Below are 17,932 nucleotides of genomic sequence, written 5' to 3' on the forward strand. Positions count from 1 at the left end.
ATGTTCCTGGTGGTACTCTTGCTTATCATCCTCAGTCTACATCTAGGAAGAAGGGAAAGAAAGCCTGGGATTTATGATGTTCTTTCTCCTCAATATTTTCTTATTCCTTCAGGGGTTGTTGCAATGCTTATATTTCTTTTTTTAATCATTTTTCTGTTTTAATTTTTCTTTTCCTCTTCTCATACTGCCTTTGCCAGATTTCTCATATCCCTAATATCAAGACTGTCCAGTAATAGTCTTAAGGCCTTTTAAGTATCAGAAGGTCCTCTAGAAGACCTTTAGGACCTTGTCACCAAGGGGGGAGTAGTTGGAGAGTGATATCTACTGGAGTGCCTGCCACATCAACTAGTCTAGTTTTTATGTAATCATCTGCAAAACTTAATTGGTCCATAACATCTCATGCATATCAAGGAAAGTTCAAAATGGGTGCAGGATTTAAATATAAAGGTGATATAAGCAAATTAGGGGAAGAATTCATGATGACAACAAGAGACAGAGAGGTTAATGGGAAACAAAGTGGATAATTTTGATTACATAAAATGAAAAAGTTTTTGCACAAACAAAACCAATACAGTCAAAATTAGAAGAAAATCAGGATATTGTGGAAAACATTTACATCTGGGATGTAGGAAAATAGGTACACTGATGCACTGTTGATAGTTCAACCATTCTGGAGAACCATTTGGAACTATGCCAAGAAAGCTATAAAACTATGCATATCCTTTGACCCAGAAATACTGCTGCTAAGTTTATACCCCCAAGGAGATCAAAGAAAAAGGAAGGGGACCCATGTGTACAAAAATATTTATAGTAGCTCTCTTTGTGGTGGCAAAAAATTGAAAACTAATGTGATACCCATAAATTGGGTAATGGCTGAACAACTTATGGCATATGAACATGATGGAATTACTATTGTGCTATAAGAAATAATGAAGCAGATGATTTTAGAAAAACAAAGATTTATATGAACTGATGCAAAGTGAAGTGAGCAGAACCAAGAAAATAATCTACACAGTAGCAGCAGTATTAGAAAGACAATCAACTGTGAAAGACTTACAAACTCTGTTCAATTCAATGATCTACCACAACTCCAAAGAACTTACAAAAATCCTATCCACCTCCAGATAGAGAACTGATTTAGACTCAGAGTACAGAGTAAAGCATATTTTTTTCATTTCTTTATTTGTCTTTATTTTTTTGGAACATGGCAAATATGGAAATATGTTTAGCACGACTTCATGTATATAATGGGTATTGTATTTCTTACCTTCTCAAGGGATGAGGGAGGTGGTGAAGGAAGGGAGAGAAGTTGGAACTAAGATAAAAATAAAATTTTTAAAAAAACTTAACTAGTCCAGGGAATAAACCTTGAACCATTGGCATTGCGCAAGAAAGGAGAATGAAGGAGAGAAAGGAGCAATGAAAGAGAGGGGGAGAGTGAGAAAGAAAATGGAGAAAGAGAGGAGAATGGAGGGAAAGATGAAGAAGAAAGGAAAGGGAAAAGGTGTTAGGAGAAGAAAAAGGATAGAAAAAGGAAGAAGAAGGAAGTGAGAGAGAAGGGGAGCCTCCTCCCTTTGAAGAAGTTGATTTGGTGAACCATAGGATGGAAGACGCCTGCTTTGTAGAGTTGTGAGATGCAATCTAGTCTAGTTTTTATGTAACTGTTCTCAAGACTTAATTGATCCAGGGGATTAAGCTTCAACCATTGGCATAGCTTCCTGGTATTTATTCAAAAGTACAAAAGCTGTCACACAAGGATGACCAACACAGAGGCAAGGAAACTGCTCAACTGAATCAATGCTATAGTTTCATTAGTATCTCTTTTTGTAGATTGACTGTAAGTGTCTCATTTTATTTTAATTCCAAGCCAGCAGATCTGAGTCTGAGTCAGGCCTGGCCTATGAGAAGGTTCCGTAACCTCAGGCCACACCTAAGGAACTAGTGCTGTCAAAGATGCAGCAATGAAAGACCTTGTCATATAGCAGCATAAGTACTCAAGACCTTGGTGCATGTTGTACCTTAAGACCTCCAGCAGTCTGTAATACAGACCTCTCTGTACAAGATTCTCCTTGGGGACACACATGCAAAAAACACAGGAGAACACAAACAAAGACATACAGGGAAAGCTTCCCAGGTAACCAGACTCCCCAGAGCTATGAAGCACTACAGTGCTCCAGCTCTCCTCCCTCTTGGCAACATCATTAGTGCTTTGATCTAGAGACGATAGCTAGCTCTGTCTTTATAGGCTGGCTACTAGCAGCCTCAGAGGAGGAGAGGGGCTGGTGCCCTCATCAGGGGGATAGACAATAGCTGCTGCCTTCCTACACAAACCAATTGACCCCCCTTTCCTGACTATGGCTACAGAGGAGTCCCTCCAAAAATCCAGAAACAAGAAGCAAAAGGTAGCAGTTACCATGAAAACCCAATCACTCATCACAATGGACTTACTACTTTCCATTTCCCCAACCCCCCCATAGAGTGGAAAGTGTCTGGTACTTGGAGCCAAAATTCCTGGATTCCTATGATCTTTGGTGCTATGGATCCAGTCCTGGTTCTGCCAAGTACAAACTGTGTGACTATGAACAAGTCACTTCTCCTCTATGAGCCTCAGTTATCCCATCTGTAAAATCTGGATAATAATAATTATCTGGTCCCTACTTCACAGGGTTGTTGTGAGGAAAGTGTCAAGTAATTTGTCAAGAGTTACAGAAATATGAACTATTATTATTCATGGGCTTTGTGTCTTACTTAAACTATAGCTATGCCAGCCCCTAGGAGAGTGCTCAGGACATAGGAGGCAGTTACTAAATGTTTGTTGAATGGACTTATCATTTTTTGGCCCCTAGGCACCCAAAGAGGTCAGACTCTGAGCAAAACAGTAGGAATGTTCTTGGAAGCCCAGAACTCAGACGGCTCCCAACTGTCCCAAAGGATGCTTCTTACTGTTTCTCCCTGGTGTTACCGGAGGAGATCTTGGCTGGATGTTGAAGGATAAATCTACTTCTGGACCCAACAGAAGAGGTCAAACTCTAATTTCTTCTGCTTCCCAAAGAGGCTTATGTAGGGGCTGCATGGGCAATAGGTAAGCAGTCAAACAGACACAGCCCCATTCTTAGCCTCGGGGTTCCGTTCTCCATAACTATGTGCTGTATTCTTTGGTGCTCCCCTCACAGGAAAGGCGCTGGCCAAAGAACCACTAGCCCTTGTTGAGACCCACTGTGACATTCTAGGAACACACAAGAAACCATTCTCACCAATGCTGGAAAAGGGCTAACATAAGAGGAATCCAGGCAAATTTGAGGCCAGTCCTTTATTTCATGGATGAAATAAAAAAGAGAAAGAAGGGAAGAAAGGAGAGGAGATAGGGAAGCAGGTCCAAGAAAAGTGTGATAATGGGACTATCCCCACTTAGATCTGCTGCTCATCTTTGATTCTTCCTGTCCATCAGCCTTCCTTAAGCCTGTTCTCACAAAAGCCTATGAAATAAAGCTAGGAATGATTAACCAAGAGCCTTCATAGGCCTAAGCAATTCCTCTCTTTCCAGGCAGGCCAGAACTGCTGCACCTCACAACGCTGGGAAGCAGGTGTCTTCAATCCTGCATTGACCAAAACAACATCTTCAAAAAGAGGAAGGGCCTTTCTCACTTCCGTCTTCCTCTTTCTATCCACTATCTCCCTCTTAACACCCTTTCCCTTTCCTCCCCTCTTCCTTCACCTTTCCCTCCATCCTCTTTTCTCCATTTCCTCCCCTCTCTCATTTCTCCTTTCTCTTTTTCCCCGCATTCCTGCCCCTTCTTTCTTATCTCCTCCCTCTACCTCCTCCCTTCTCTCTCTCTCCCTCAACTTCCTTCCTTCTCCCCTCTCCCTCCCTCCATTTTCTCTTTCTTCCTTTCTCTCTCCCTCTCCTTCCAAGTCCTCTTTCCCTTCTAACTTGCTCCCTCCCCTATTCCTTCGCTTCTCCTTTCCTCCTCCCTTTTTTCTCCCCTTCTTTCTTCCCTCTTTCCTCCTGCCTCTCCAACACAAGATGACATTAAAAATACCCTAATACCAAATCCATTCAGGCATCTTCTATACCAAGAAGGAATCACACAGGGAGGGTTAAATACAGGCAGCCTTCTACATGGCACAGCCCAGGAGCCACTCAGCCGGCACTGAGCAAATAGGACTGTGTCCAGGCAGGGAGTTCCCCCTCATCCCTCTGCTGCTGAGCTAAATGTCTGCCCACAGACTAATCTTCCTCTTAATGATGTGTTTGGGCTATAGCCAGGCAGGTCTCACTCACAATCCAGAGCCTATGGCCCAAAGCAAGGGAGGAACAAAGAGGTCTCCAAAAAGGAGAGGGCAGGCTTAGGCTCCCTGCCTTAGGAAGAAAGCAGCTCTCTTCCCACACTGGACCCTTCTGGCTCCTGTCCCCTGGAGCTCCTTCCCAGAGTCCAGCCCTCCCTTACACAGAAACCTATGAGGCAGAAACTACAGCTCACAACAAATACTGATGAGAGAGAGTATGTGTTTCTTATTCAAAGCCAGCAGATCCAGAGAATCTGCAGGTATGACCACTAGACAGAAAGAACGCCAGTCCCGGTTTCTATGAAGGACACCAATGAGGGGCCACATCCCCCATGCGTCCTGGAGGGAGGGTGGTTCTCTCCAGAGATAAAGACTCAACTAAGACTCAGTTACCAGTTTTGTCCCTGATGAGCAAATTCACTCTCAACTTTTCTCCACTCATAAAACAAAAAAGCCTGTTCTTTAGGGAAAAGAACCCCGGCCTAGGGTCTGGCTTCCTACGGTCTAGTCCCTCTTCTACTACTGATTCTCTCTGCACCATGGGCAAATCACCACACCTCTCTGGGCCTCCATTTCTGTAGATCTGCAAAAGTCTCTGCTGTTCAGTAGTTTCAGCTGTGCCCCATTCTTCATGATCTTCATAATCTTGGCAGACATACCGGAGGGGTTTGTCATTTCCTTCTCCAGCTCATTTTACAGATGGAGGAACAGAGGCAAAAAAGGTTAAGTGACTTGCCCAGGGTCACACAGCTAATAAGTTTCTGAAGTCAAATTTAAATCCAGGTCTTGCTAACTCCAGGTCTGGCATTCTATCTACTACTCCACCTAGCTCCCCTGCAAATGTCTCTAGTATTCTATTATCCTACAATAATTCTTTAATTTTTACTAGTTCTAACTCCTAATGTAGGCCAATCCTCCAATCAAAACTGTGTTCTAGAATAGACTGAATTCAGGATTCCATGTCTGATCTACCCTTCTTTCCCTCCCCAAATTTGTCCAAGCTCCACTCCTTACCATCAAATACTTCACCTAACCCACCTCTCAATCAAGCAGGATGACAAATAAACCACTATCCACTATATAGTTACAGTGGTGTTGAAATTAAGAGGGAAAGGTGAAATAAATTTTATTGACAATAAATCTTAAACATTTTTGGAAATTTAAAAAATTTACATATGTTGTATCTTTTTGCTACACTTTTTTACATTATTTAGCATTGATTTCACAAAATTTGATACATATTCTTTAATTCTTCATCATGAAACCACACTTTTGTTACATTTTATATTAAATAAACTTTTGATCAATCCATTTTTCTGATTCTAGTCTTGATTATAGCCCACAGTTTTCAGTGGGGTTTAAATCAGGCCATTAAAGAATGCTTATCTTGATCTCTTGAATAAACTTCCTAACTTTTCACAATGTAGGATATGGTGTCATTTCCATCTGGGAATTCTTGTAATTCTAGAACAATTAAGCTTCTCATTATATTATTACGCTTACAAGAATTTTTCATTTCCTAAATGGGGACAAGGCCTTCAGGCCCAACAGAAATAAAAAATCTCCCAAACATTTTTCGAGTGGATAATTTATGGTCTGATGAAAATGCCCAGCCTCACCAGGACTTCTTCTGACAATGTTTTAGTATAGCCTTGAAGGAAAAAGTCATTACTTTTTCGTCTTCAATATTTTAGTCTTTGTACTGTCTTGCCAATAACAAGCATCTTTTTCTTCATAGCAATGGTAGGTGACCAACGATCTTCTCTGCCATGGCTTCCCAAAGTCCTTCAGGCTTTACCATTTGCCCTGCTACTTTCCCTGCCTAATTACTAACTGGCTTTTTCCATCTGCCATGCAACAAACATAAATATCAGCCCTCCTTAACGTGTGGTCTCCCCCAAATAGAATAGGAGCTTGAGAGCAAGAACATGTCTCAGTTTTCTAATTAAATTCCCAGCACTTAGCACAATGTCTCAAACATAATAAGTGCTTAATAAATGCTTTTTATTCCATAATCTGCGGCTAAATTTTTACCAGTCTTCTCACTGTTCTCCCAACTTCAAAACTTGATTCTTTGGTTATAGCAACTGATTAAACTGTCTACTCAGGAAGTAAGGGAATTGCAATCTGCATATTGGAAAAAATGTTCACATGGATGAAAACAAGGATTTTTAATATTAATTTATTCCCTTATATAGCATTTTAAAATTCCAAGCTAGGAGAAACCTGAGAGATCTTCTTATCACAGAATAACAGAATTTGAGAGGTGGAAGGGACCTCGATGATCATTTTGTCCAACCCATGCCAAAAAGGAACCCCTACTCTAACATACCTGACCAATGTTCATCCAGTCTCTGCTTGAAGACCTCCAATGAGGAGGAGGAACCCACCAGCTCCTAAGGCAGTCCATCAGACTTTTGGACAGCCATAATTGTTTGGAAGCTTTTCCTGATGTCAAGTCTAAACTGATGACACATCCATCCATTGCTACTGGTTCTGCCCACTGGGCCAAACAGAACAAATCTAATTCCCTTGCCTCATGACAACCCTTCAAATGCTTGAATGCAGTTATCCTGTCCCCCTGAATCTTCTCTTCTCCAAGCTCAGAATCACCAGCACCAACACCCACCGCCTCACCCCCCACACACATACTCCTTCGACCTATCCTAGGACAACCCACTCCTTTTACAACTGAAGATACTGAGGTCCTGAGAACTGAAGTAACTTTCCCAGAGTCACAAAGTAGCAAAGGTAGGATTCCAATCCAGGTTTTCCTATTCCGGATCCAGAGTTCTTTCCACCAAATCACATTCTGCCCTACCTATACATAACATTTTATACACTACATTGTGTTTAAATTTAAATGACAGACAGGCAGGACCTATTATGTTTTGTTATCATATTACATGGTACTCCCATAGAACAGATAAGAAAACCAAGAACTAGGAATATTAAGTGACCTGTCTATAATTACACAGCAAAATAGTCACAGAGCTGAGGCTGGAACTCATATCTCAGTACTCATATTAATACTATCAGGATCTGTGATTTCATCCATGTGAGTAATCAGATGTTCAACTTGGTAAAAAAAAAAAAAAAACACCTCCCTGACAATTAGAGCTCTCTAAAATTGGAAAAGTCTGCCTTGAAAAACAAAGGGTTCCACATGACTGGAGGTCAGCAAGCAAAGGCTAAGTGATCCCTTGTCAGGAATTCATATTCGGATAAGAGACCAAACAACATGTCCTCTGAGGTCCCTTTTGGCTCTAAGCTTCTGTGATTCTTATTTCCTCCACTGATACAGATTACAAGCCCTCCATATGTTAGCCAGCACTTAGTAAGCATTCAAAACTATTAATTGATTTATTAAAAATATTAATTGACTCATTTAAAGTATCGTGATGATCTGTTGGCTAAGGGTCACCCTAATTTCAGAGAGAGTTGCCACCAGGTTAGCTTTGGGGAGATAAATGTTTTAGCCTTTGAAACTTTCAGACACCTACAAAGTTAATGATGTGATATAATCCACGAGTGGACAGAATGCCTGCCCTGATGAAATTACAGAACCTTAAATTATCAGTTGATTGATTCATAATTAGAAGGATATCTGATGATGGCATCCACATGAGAGATTCCTCTTGTAACTATACACAGAACATTTGTACATAGATAGCAATTATTTTCTATCTAGTCTCTTCCCCAATTTATATGTGTATTGTAATCACATATTCTTTGCTGATATAAAATCCCTTTCCCTCTCTCTCCCCCCAAAAAAAACTTTTAAACATACTCATGTGATATGGAAATTGTAGCTTCTAAAGGTGCTGAAAGGTCATTAACCTGTAAAGTCTCTCCCTTCCTTGCCCCTTTGAGAATGAGTCTGAAACACACCCTCTTTCCAAGGATTTATTCCCTTTCTCTGCCCCCAATTCCCTTCTACTGGGGAGACATCTCTCGGGGACAAAGACTGGGCCATGCCTGCAAACAGCCCCCACTGGTGCAAGGCAGAGCATACACCACCCACTTCCCTCTCCCTCCAAACCGCCTGTCATCTGCACTGCCCACCCAATCAAGCTGTCTCCTTAACACCTCACCTACTCACTGCTCCTAGCTCTCTTCAATTCACTCTACCCCCACCACCTCTTTTTTAAGGAGGGGGAGGGGAAGGAGAGAGAAGTATTTTAAAAGGGCTATAATGTGAACCTGAAAGAACAGAGTAGGTAGGGTCTGTGCCGGCTTCCCTCCTCCTTAATCCCCACTCAGTGACCCTGAGCAGCTCTGTCACTGCTCAGCACTTGACCACAACCCCCTTCCCACACAGCCCTCAAGCCCACACCCTTCCTTCTGGGCCTTGCCCCACTCCACAAACACACATACACACCTGATTCCCCAACCAGGCAGTGGTTGTAACTCTCCATCACTACAGAGATAGCCCTCAAAGCCATTCGAAGGTACAGACCTAAAACTCTACAGCCATTTAAAATCTTATTCATACTACTGTCCTGATGTTCTGATGTATGGTCTCAGAAAATGTGTTTCCCTTATGCCTCAGTTTTTCTCTGTAAACCAGAATGTGAACTATTCCCCCTGTATTAATGGAGGGAGGAGGGTTTAGGGGCAGAATGAGAGAATAGAAAAGATAAAGTAGCTATAGACTATGTAATACTATAGGGCCCCCCCAAAGAGAATCAGAGGTGGCCTTGAAGATTATCCAATCCAACCACCTCCTATTAATAGAAGAAATATGCCCAGAAAGGTTAAGCCAAAGATTTAATTCACCAAGTCCCAAAAATCATCTAAATTCTCCCACTTTACAAGAACTAGACCTTTCCTTCTAGGCTCCAGAGAGCTCAATTAGAAGAGCATTAACAGCTAGCATTATATAGCGCTTTAAGGTTTGCAAAGTGCCTTACAAATATCTCATTTGATCTTCACAATGCCCCTGGTCGTTCGTGCTATTATTATATTCATTTTACAGATGAGGAAATTGAGGGAAACAGAGGTTAAGTGACTTGCCCAAGGTCATACAACTGATAATGTCAAAGACTAGATCTGAACTCGGGTCATCCAGATTCCAGATGCAGCTCTCTATCCATGATGCCACTTGGCTACCTAGGTAAGGACACAGGATTCAATTCCATAAGCCTCTGCTAAGCACCTACTGTGTGCAGGGCACTTTGCTCAGCTAAGGTGCATACAAAAATTAGATGAGACACGATCTCTGCTCTCACAAAGCTTACAGTTTCGTGGGAGGATATGACACATTCACACATTACTATACCAAATAACAAATTATGCAGAATAACATCATCAGAGAGGTACAAAGCAAAGTGTTTTCTGTGATTAAAGTGAGAAAAGCCATTACTTTTTTTTAAATATTGACTAAGGCTTCCTGAAGGACCTGTATCTGAGTTTCACCTTAAAGGATGGGCAGGAATTCAAAAAAGAGAAGGAAAGATATACTACGTGTAGGAGAAAGCATGAGCCAAAGCATAAAAGAAAGGCAGAGACCAGGGAGAGGGAAAGGTGGTGTTCAGAGGTAGAGAGTAATCCGATACTCCAGTCTGTCTGGTACATAGAATTCTCATGTGTGAGTAATATGAAATAAAAGTTGGAAAAACAGGATGGTACCCGGATATGGTCAGCCCTGAATGCCAGGATAAAGAATTTTACCTTGACTCAGGCAATTGGGAAACCATAATGGATATTTGAGATGGCATGACTAGATCTATGGATAAGAAGATAAAACTGGCAACATGTGAAGGATGGATTGGGGGAAAGAACTGGAAGCACAAGAGAGAGAGAAACCTTGGCCCAAGGATCTTACATTCCAGTAAGAGAAGACAACATAAAGGGGAATGGTGATAAGGTTTTATTCTCAGAAGGTGGAAATAGGGGCAGATGGTGAGAGAGCCTGGTTGGATGGCTGAATAGGATGAAAATTGAAGTATGGTTGAGTTTCTAAGACAAGCCAGTGGATATACTGGGCTAGATTAATTTGCACACAGTCACCAATCAACCAGGTAGGAACCTAACATGGTAGCTCCAAAAATGAGTGAACTATTTGAGGACTGAGGGCATCTATTCTGGAAGTCCCAATGTGGGGGTTCAGTGTGGAAAGTGCTGGCCCAGATGAGGAGAAGCAGGACAGTGGCAAAGGGTGAGATGGCCTGGACAGATGGCTGGGTAGCTAGATTGATATGAAGCTGAAACATGGTCTGGGGAAAGGGAAAGTTACAGATAATCCCAAGGTTTTAAAGATGGGGTATAGACTGATTGTTTGTACCACAGACAGAAACTGTGAAGTCATGAGGAACAAATTTAGGGGGGAAAGCTCAGATTTTGATCTGTGGAGTCTGAAGTGCGGGGGTAGGGGGAATTCAGGTAAACATCCTACAAACAGTTCAAGAAGCAGCTCTCAAGTTCAGGAGAAGAGGCCAGGGCTGAATATATAGATTTTAGAGTCATCCATGTAGACATAAAATGAAGTCACAGGAAAGTTCTGGCACAAGCTTGCTACTGGGAGACAGCATGTAATAGAGAAAGGTTGCTCCTGGGAGTTCAGAAACCTAGCTTCTAGTCCTGGCTCTCTGAGCCTTAGCTTCCTCATCTATATTTGAGCAAGCAGGGCTAGATGAATTTTAAGCCTACCACACAATAAACATTCACTCCTTTAATGCATACTTATTAAGTGCCTACTGTATACAAAGCACTGTCCTAAGTGCTGGGGAAGGTGAAAAGTTTAGCTAAGACATGACCTTGAAGAGCTTGTAGTCTAGTCATCGCCATAACTATGAGCTGAATTAAACTGAATCAAGGATCTTTTCCAGTTCTAAGATGGTATGATACTAAGCTTAGAAACTGTACTGCATATCCAAATACAGGGTGAGGGTGAGGCTAGGATGGGAGTGTCTGTGCTGGGAATAAGTCCATGTTTACTTACAACTTGTCCTAAGCCAGAGCTAAGCCTGAGCTCTTTGCCAGCAACTGGAAGGAACAGTTAACATGGAAAAACAATATTCTGTTCAAACATTCTGGCTTAAATCCTTATTATGGCAAAGAAAGGCAGGCTGGTTGTAAAGTTCGAAGGATAATTAATAGAAAAAGATGAAACTTCAAAGTGGCTTCACCTGAGATGGAGGCAGTTAGTAACCTGAGCCAGGAGCATTTGTTCTCTGGGTACATGGGCTACCTGCCAAACCAGCTCTGAATCCATATTGATAGGGCTCTAATTGTTTTCACAGCCGGGAACATCTGCCCTGCCTTGCAGTCTCCCTCCACTGGCACCTGCACTCTTAGGTCACCTCCTCCCACATCCCAACAAGTTCCTGGTGGGATGGCAGAATAGGGAACCCCTAGTACTCCCATGGTATAGCACAAGCCCCCAAAGGTAGTAATCAGGACAGACTGAATACTTTTTTGGGTCTCTTACCCTCATTTACATTAAGGTCATTATGGAATAGAAAGAGCCTTGTGTTGGGAGTCAGGGGCCCTGGCTTCTTATCTCAGTTTTGCCATTAACTTACTTTATGACACTTATCATGACCCTTCTCCACTTAGGACTTCTGTTTCCTCATCTGGAAAATGAGGGAGTTAGACTTAATGATCTCTAAAGGTCCTTTCCAGCTCTAATATTCTGCAGTTCAGTAGTACTACCTTGGATGTCTCCATACTGACCATTTCTGGAGAGAGCTAGAAAGACAATACCATCAAAACAGATTTGATTGTAGGTAGTTACTCTCTCTCCTTTATTCATCAAGGACCATAAATCTTTCTCCCTAGTCTTTTAAAAGATGCAGCCATAGAATGTTAGAACTACATGGGACCTTAGAGATGATCCAACAGCTCACATATCTGGAGTGTTTTAAGATTACAATAAACCTGTGAAGTAGGCAGAATAAATATTCCCATTTTACATGACACATAAAATGACTTGCCCAAGGTCACACAACTAAAATGTATTAGAGCTGGGGTTAGAACCCAGGTCTTCTGATTCCAAATGCAGTGTCTTTTCCACTAGATTCCATGTGGTCTGAATCACTTCCTTGCATAGAGATGACCACAGCCCAAAGAGGACAAATAAAGCCCTTTTTGATCATCGGACTCCCTCATTTTATATTTACTCAACACGCACAGATGCATGAGGTGTCATGTTGGGCCAGAGGAGATGAGTAAGAAAACCAATAGCTTGTCTAAGGTCATACAGCAAGCAAATGGCAGGTTCCTAACTAGAACCCAGTTCTCCTGACTCCCGGCTCAGGGCTCTTTCCGACACTTCCTCCCCAACAATGTCTCTGATATTTCGTAAGCAATGGAATTTATTCTGCTCCAGAAATTCCAGTTCAGGATTTAGGATAGGATTTTTTCTTTCTTCGTCTCCCTTTCCCTCCATCCACAGGATCAAAGACGGGCACTCCTGATCCCGAGAGAAATCGGGGCTGAACACAAAATAATCCAAGTTTTCCACTGGGAGAAGAGCAACTGTTGGTTATTTTTTGACTTGGGAGTGATGAGGCAAAAAGCGCCTTGTTTTCTCTGCTGCCCTTGAGAAATAAACACAGCTGTTTGCATTCAGAAAGCTCTGGCCCCAGCCAACAGCATCAAGCAAAGCCTGAGCCAGAAGGGCAAAGGGGAACCCAGCCTTACAGTGGCAGCAAGATGCAAGGGGAACATGGGAGACACAGAGAGAGAAGAAGCTGTCACTCTCACATTGATCACAGGGCAGGGACTGTGACCACACAGCCTGAGGCCCCCAGATCCATAATCGCCTGCCAACCTGGTATTGGTTACTATGCCTTTGCTGCCCCCTGGTGGCCAGCACTGCACAGGTGACTGGGCCAGGTCAACAGTCGCTTGGAGTGAAGTTGTGGTTCTTACCACCATGGTTCAAGGAATCAGAACTGACAAAAAGACATCAGACGACATCTGTCTAGATTAGCGCCTATCTGAAAAGGAATCCCTTCCCCAAAATAAGAATAACAATAGCTCCCATGTTTATCGTGCATTCAAGTTTATGAAGCCCCTTCTTCCTGATCTGTCTTTTGGGGTCTCAGCTTCCTCATCACTATACTAAGAGGTGCAGACTAGATGATCCAGGGTCCCTTCATCCTGTGACCCTGTGAGCTTGATCACAGAAGGATCGACATTTTACATAAGAAACTGAGGATCAGAGAGGTTAAATAATTTGTAAACGGTTACACAACTATGTCAGAGCCAGAATTTTAATGCAGTTGTCTCTAGACTCCAATATCTCACAAAGCAAACATCCAGCTGGAAGGTGTTCTAACACCTCCAATGAAGGGGAACCCATTCCCTCCAAGGTCAACTCTACTTTTTCTAATTGCATAATGCATTCATTTTGCTTCTTCTTGTCCGTAGTGTAGAGAAGAAAGGAGAATAGATCCTTAAGCTATTCTCAGGTTCAAAAAGCTGTTTGGAATTAAAGTGTGGAAGAGTGATACTTATGAAGAAAACCTTAGTAGGTTAAAAATGGATGTTTGAAAGACAAGATACAATTATGAATCTAGCAAGGACTATTCTTTTAAACTTTCAAGATTTTCTTCATAAACAAAGCCCTTAGGAACTTTAACATCAAACCAGCAAACCTCTTAAAAATCCATCCCTGCCTTCTTCCCAATCCCACTAACAAAGAGCAGCCAATACTGGAATAACAGGTAAAATTCATGGTTGCCATGGCAATCCTGTCCAATAGTTGATGAGGGTTCCTCTACAAAATGACCTTAGGCAGATGCTGTATAATGTATTATAACAGAACATCATTTCATTGTAGCAGTGTGCATTCATGATCCCTGTGTAATCTGAATAAATTTTCTTTGAATTACTGTGGATCCATACTTAAAACTCAGACACACTGCCCTATTCAAGAAGGAAGCAAAGTAGAATCAGTAAAGGAATAGGATCATAGGATTTAGAGATAGAGGAGATGTTAGACACAATCTAAGTCCAACCCCTTCATTTTATAGAGAAGAAAACTGAAGCCCAGAGAGGATGGGCCACAGCCAGGGTCACATAAGTAGTAAACATCAGAGCTGGAATTCAAACTCTGGTCTTCCCACTCCAAGTGCTGTATTTTCACCATTATGCCATATTATCAATTTTATATCATCCCTCTTGACAACCCAAGGAACCTTGAAGACATGGTATATGAAAGAGCTTTGTTTGAGCTATTATCTAATCCTCTTGTTTTGTGTCCTGTGGCAAGTCACAACCTCTTTGTGCCTTCTTCTTCACCTTTAATCTGTAAGCTAATTTAGTAAAATATATAAATACATATATATGAAATGCCCCAGGGCTATAAAAAATAAAACCATTAAGCCTGTCCTCATGGAGCTTATATTCTACTGAGCCTCAGTTTCTTACATAAACTGTGGATCATTTAATGACCAAGCTCACAGGGCCACAGGGTAAAGGGACCCTAGAGTACCTACTCCAGATCATGTCCTCTAACCTAGGTGTCCCTTAGGGTTCTGTCCTGGACCTTCTTCTATTCTGCCTCTATACTCCTTCATTTGTTGATCTCATAGGCTCCCATGGATTTAATTACTACACATGACTCTCATATCTACCTCTCCTGCCCCAGTCTCTCTGCTGACCTCCCATCTTGCATCTCTGCCTTTCAGACATCTCAAAATACATGTCCAGAAGACATCTATAAACTCATGTCCAAAACCAACCTCATCCTATCCACTAAACCCTAACTCCTACCTTCCCTGCGACTGAGGACAGCAATACCATCCTCCCAGTCCCCTAAGCTCACTACCTAGAAGTCGTTCTGGATTCCTCACTCTCTCTCACCCCCTATATCCACTATGTTGCCAAGGCATGTAGATTTCACCTCGGCAAAATCTCTTAAATATTTCCCCTTCTGTCTTCTGACACTCACCATTTTAGTGCAGGCCGTCAAACCTCACACCTGGATTATTGCAGTAGCCTGCTGGTGGATCTGCCTGCCTTCAAGTCTCTCCCCACTCCAATCCAGCCTTCATTCAGTCACCAAATTGATTTTCCTACAACAGGTCCAGTCATTTCTCCTACTCAGTAAGCATCAGTGGCTTCCTATTGCCCCCAGAAACAACTACGAAATGCTGTTTGGCATTCAAAGCCTTTCGTAACCTAGCCCCCTCTCACCTTTCCAGTCTTCTTATACTTGCCACATATTCTTGGGCCTCCTGGCTGTTCCATAAGCGAGACACTCCATTTCTCAGTTCTGGCAGTCTCTCTGGCTGTCCCTCATACCAGTAACACTCTCCCCTCCTTTGCTCCAGTTACTGACCTCCCTGACTTCCCTTTAGTCCCAGCTAAAATCCCACCTTCTACAAGAAGCCTTCCCCAACCTATCTTAAATCCAGTGTCTTTCCTTGGTTATTTCCTATTCATCTTGTATATAGTTTGTTTTTCACGTCTCCCCCATTAGATTGTAAGTTCCTTGAGGCCAGGGAATGTCTTTTGCCTCTTTTTGTATCCCTAACACTTAGCACAGTGCCTGGTACATGCCCATTCTGTTCCATTCTTTTCTCTTGTCTAACACTTTATGACCCCATTTGGGGTTTTCCTGGCAGAAATATTTAAGTGGTTTGCCATTTCCTTCTCCAGCTCATTATACAGATGAGAAACTGAAGCAAACAGGGTTAAGTGACTTTCCCAGGGTCTCACAACTAGTGTCTGAGGCCAGATTTGAGCTCTGGAAGATGAGTTTTCCTGACTTCAGGCTCAGCATTCTATCCACTGTACCACCTAGATGCCTTTCCTGGCACATAGTGGGCAATTCAGATTCACTGATTATATACAAATTATATTTTGTGATAGGGTCAGAGGAAGATCTGACCAAGTATCCTAGGGAAATTTCAGAAAGAATACTTTTACTCAGAGAAAGAGGATGGTTATCCTAGAGAAAATGGCACCTGAGCTAAGAATGTTTCAAAGGATCGGATAAGAAGGAAGTATATCTCAGAGAAAGGGGTCTGGCCATCTGTAATTCAAAGGATTATAGTAAGGGAAGCATTTTATAAACCTTAAAGAAGTTGAGAAATGTTTTCTTCTTGTTCTATCATTATTGTTGAACCAAGCACAGCTACGATACTATAGGGGTCTCCACCAACCCCAGACCTAGCAATCTAACCTCAGACCTGGTTTTTTGTGCATCTTCATATCAGGTTTGAAAATTACATCATTCTGACATCCCATGAAAATTTTCTGGCATTAAAATAGGCATATTGTAAGATGTAAAATTGTAAAAACTTGTGCCCCACTCCCTACAATCCACGTCTCTGGGTGATGGCCCCTTAAGGCAACGGCCCAATCCAATTCAAACTGATTTGCCACTTAGAAGCTTCACTTCACACCCATTTTTGAGTGGAGTCAACATTAGTTGAGGCAGCTGGTGGCTCAGTGGATAGAACAGTGGGCCTAGAATCAGGAAGATCCAAGTTCAAATCTACCATCAGACACTACCTAGTTATGTCACTCTTAGGCAAGTCACTTAACCTCTGAATGCCTGACAGAAGAGAAGGAAATGGCAAGCGCTCCAGCACCATTGTCAAGAAAACCCCATGGACAAATATGGTCCAGGAGGTCACAAAGAGTGGGACACAAACGAACATCTCTTGGGGCTTTTCAAATCAGCTTGAAAGGCTGATAACACAAAATGTTCCTAGCAAACTGCAAAATCTGATGGACCTGGCAAGTTTCTTTGGGGGGTATTCATTATGCATTCATGGAGTGACTATGCTGGCAGCATAAACGGTCAGGTCAGTTTGCTATAGGAGAATCCACTCTTATAGTAGCATGACATGACAGAAGAAGTGAATCCCCTCATAATAGCCCCTATTATTCCATGGCATGAAGGACTACAAAGCACTTTCCTCACCATACCTCTGTAAGATAGGAAAAGAAACAACGATCATCCCCATTTTACAAGCAAGGAAATTTCTGCTCAGAAAAGGGAAATAATTTGCCAAGATGACACAAGTTGACAAGGGCAGAGCCAGGACTGAAATCTAAGGTCTGTAAATTTTAGGATTCTCAACTCAGTGATCTTTCCACTCCAGAACACTGTGTGGTCATAAGGCAGTGTAGTGCAGTGGCAAGAATACCGACTGATCTATGAGTCACAAGATCTGGTTCTAGTTTCCACTTTACTACTAACTAGCTGTGTGACAGTAGGCATGCTAGTTCCTCTACTTCAGCTGGTTTCCTCATCTATTAATTAAGAGTAAAAGCTACCCCCAACGGGACTCAAAAGGAGTCATGGATATGAAAACAGCAAACATAAGGCAAAGCAGCATGGAGTAGAAGACAGCACTGGAGGGGAAGTCGAAAGACCCGAGGTTCCAATCCTGGCTCAGCCAATAATGAGACTCCATAACCATGAACAAGCCACAATCTGAGCCTGCTGGCCCTCATCCATAAAGTTGAGGAACATCAAATAGATGATCTCAGAGGTGTCTTCCAAGTAGGACATTCAGGGATTCTAAGTCCTGGTCCTGCCTCTCACTACCCTGCTGTGAGTGTGGGTTAATTACTGATTTTTTCTTCAAGCCAGGTGGAATAAGATAATTTTATAGTCTGATAGGACCTCAGCAGTCATCTAGTCAAACCTGTGCCCTCCCAAAAATTCCCATTATAA

Source organism: Trichosurus vulpecula, chromosome 3, assembly GCF_011100635.1.
Source record: "Trichosurus vulpecula isolate mTriVul1 chromosome 3, mTriVul1.pri, whole genome shotgun sequence".
Taxonomy (NCBI): Eukaryota; Metazoa; Chordata; class Mammalia; order Diprotodontia; family Phalangeridae; genus Trichosurus; species Trichosurus vulpecula.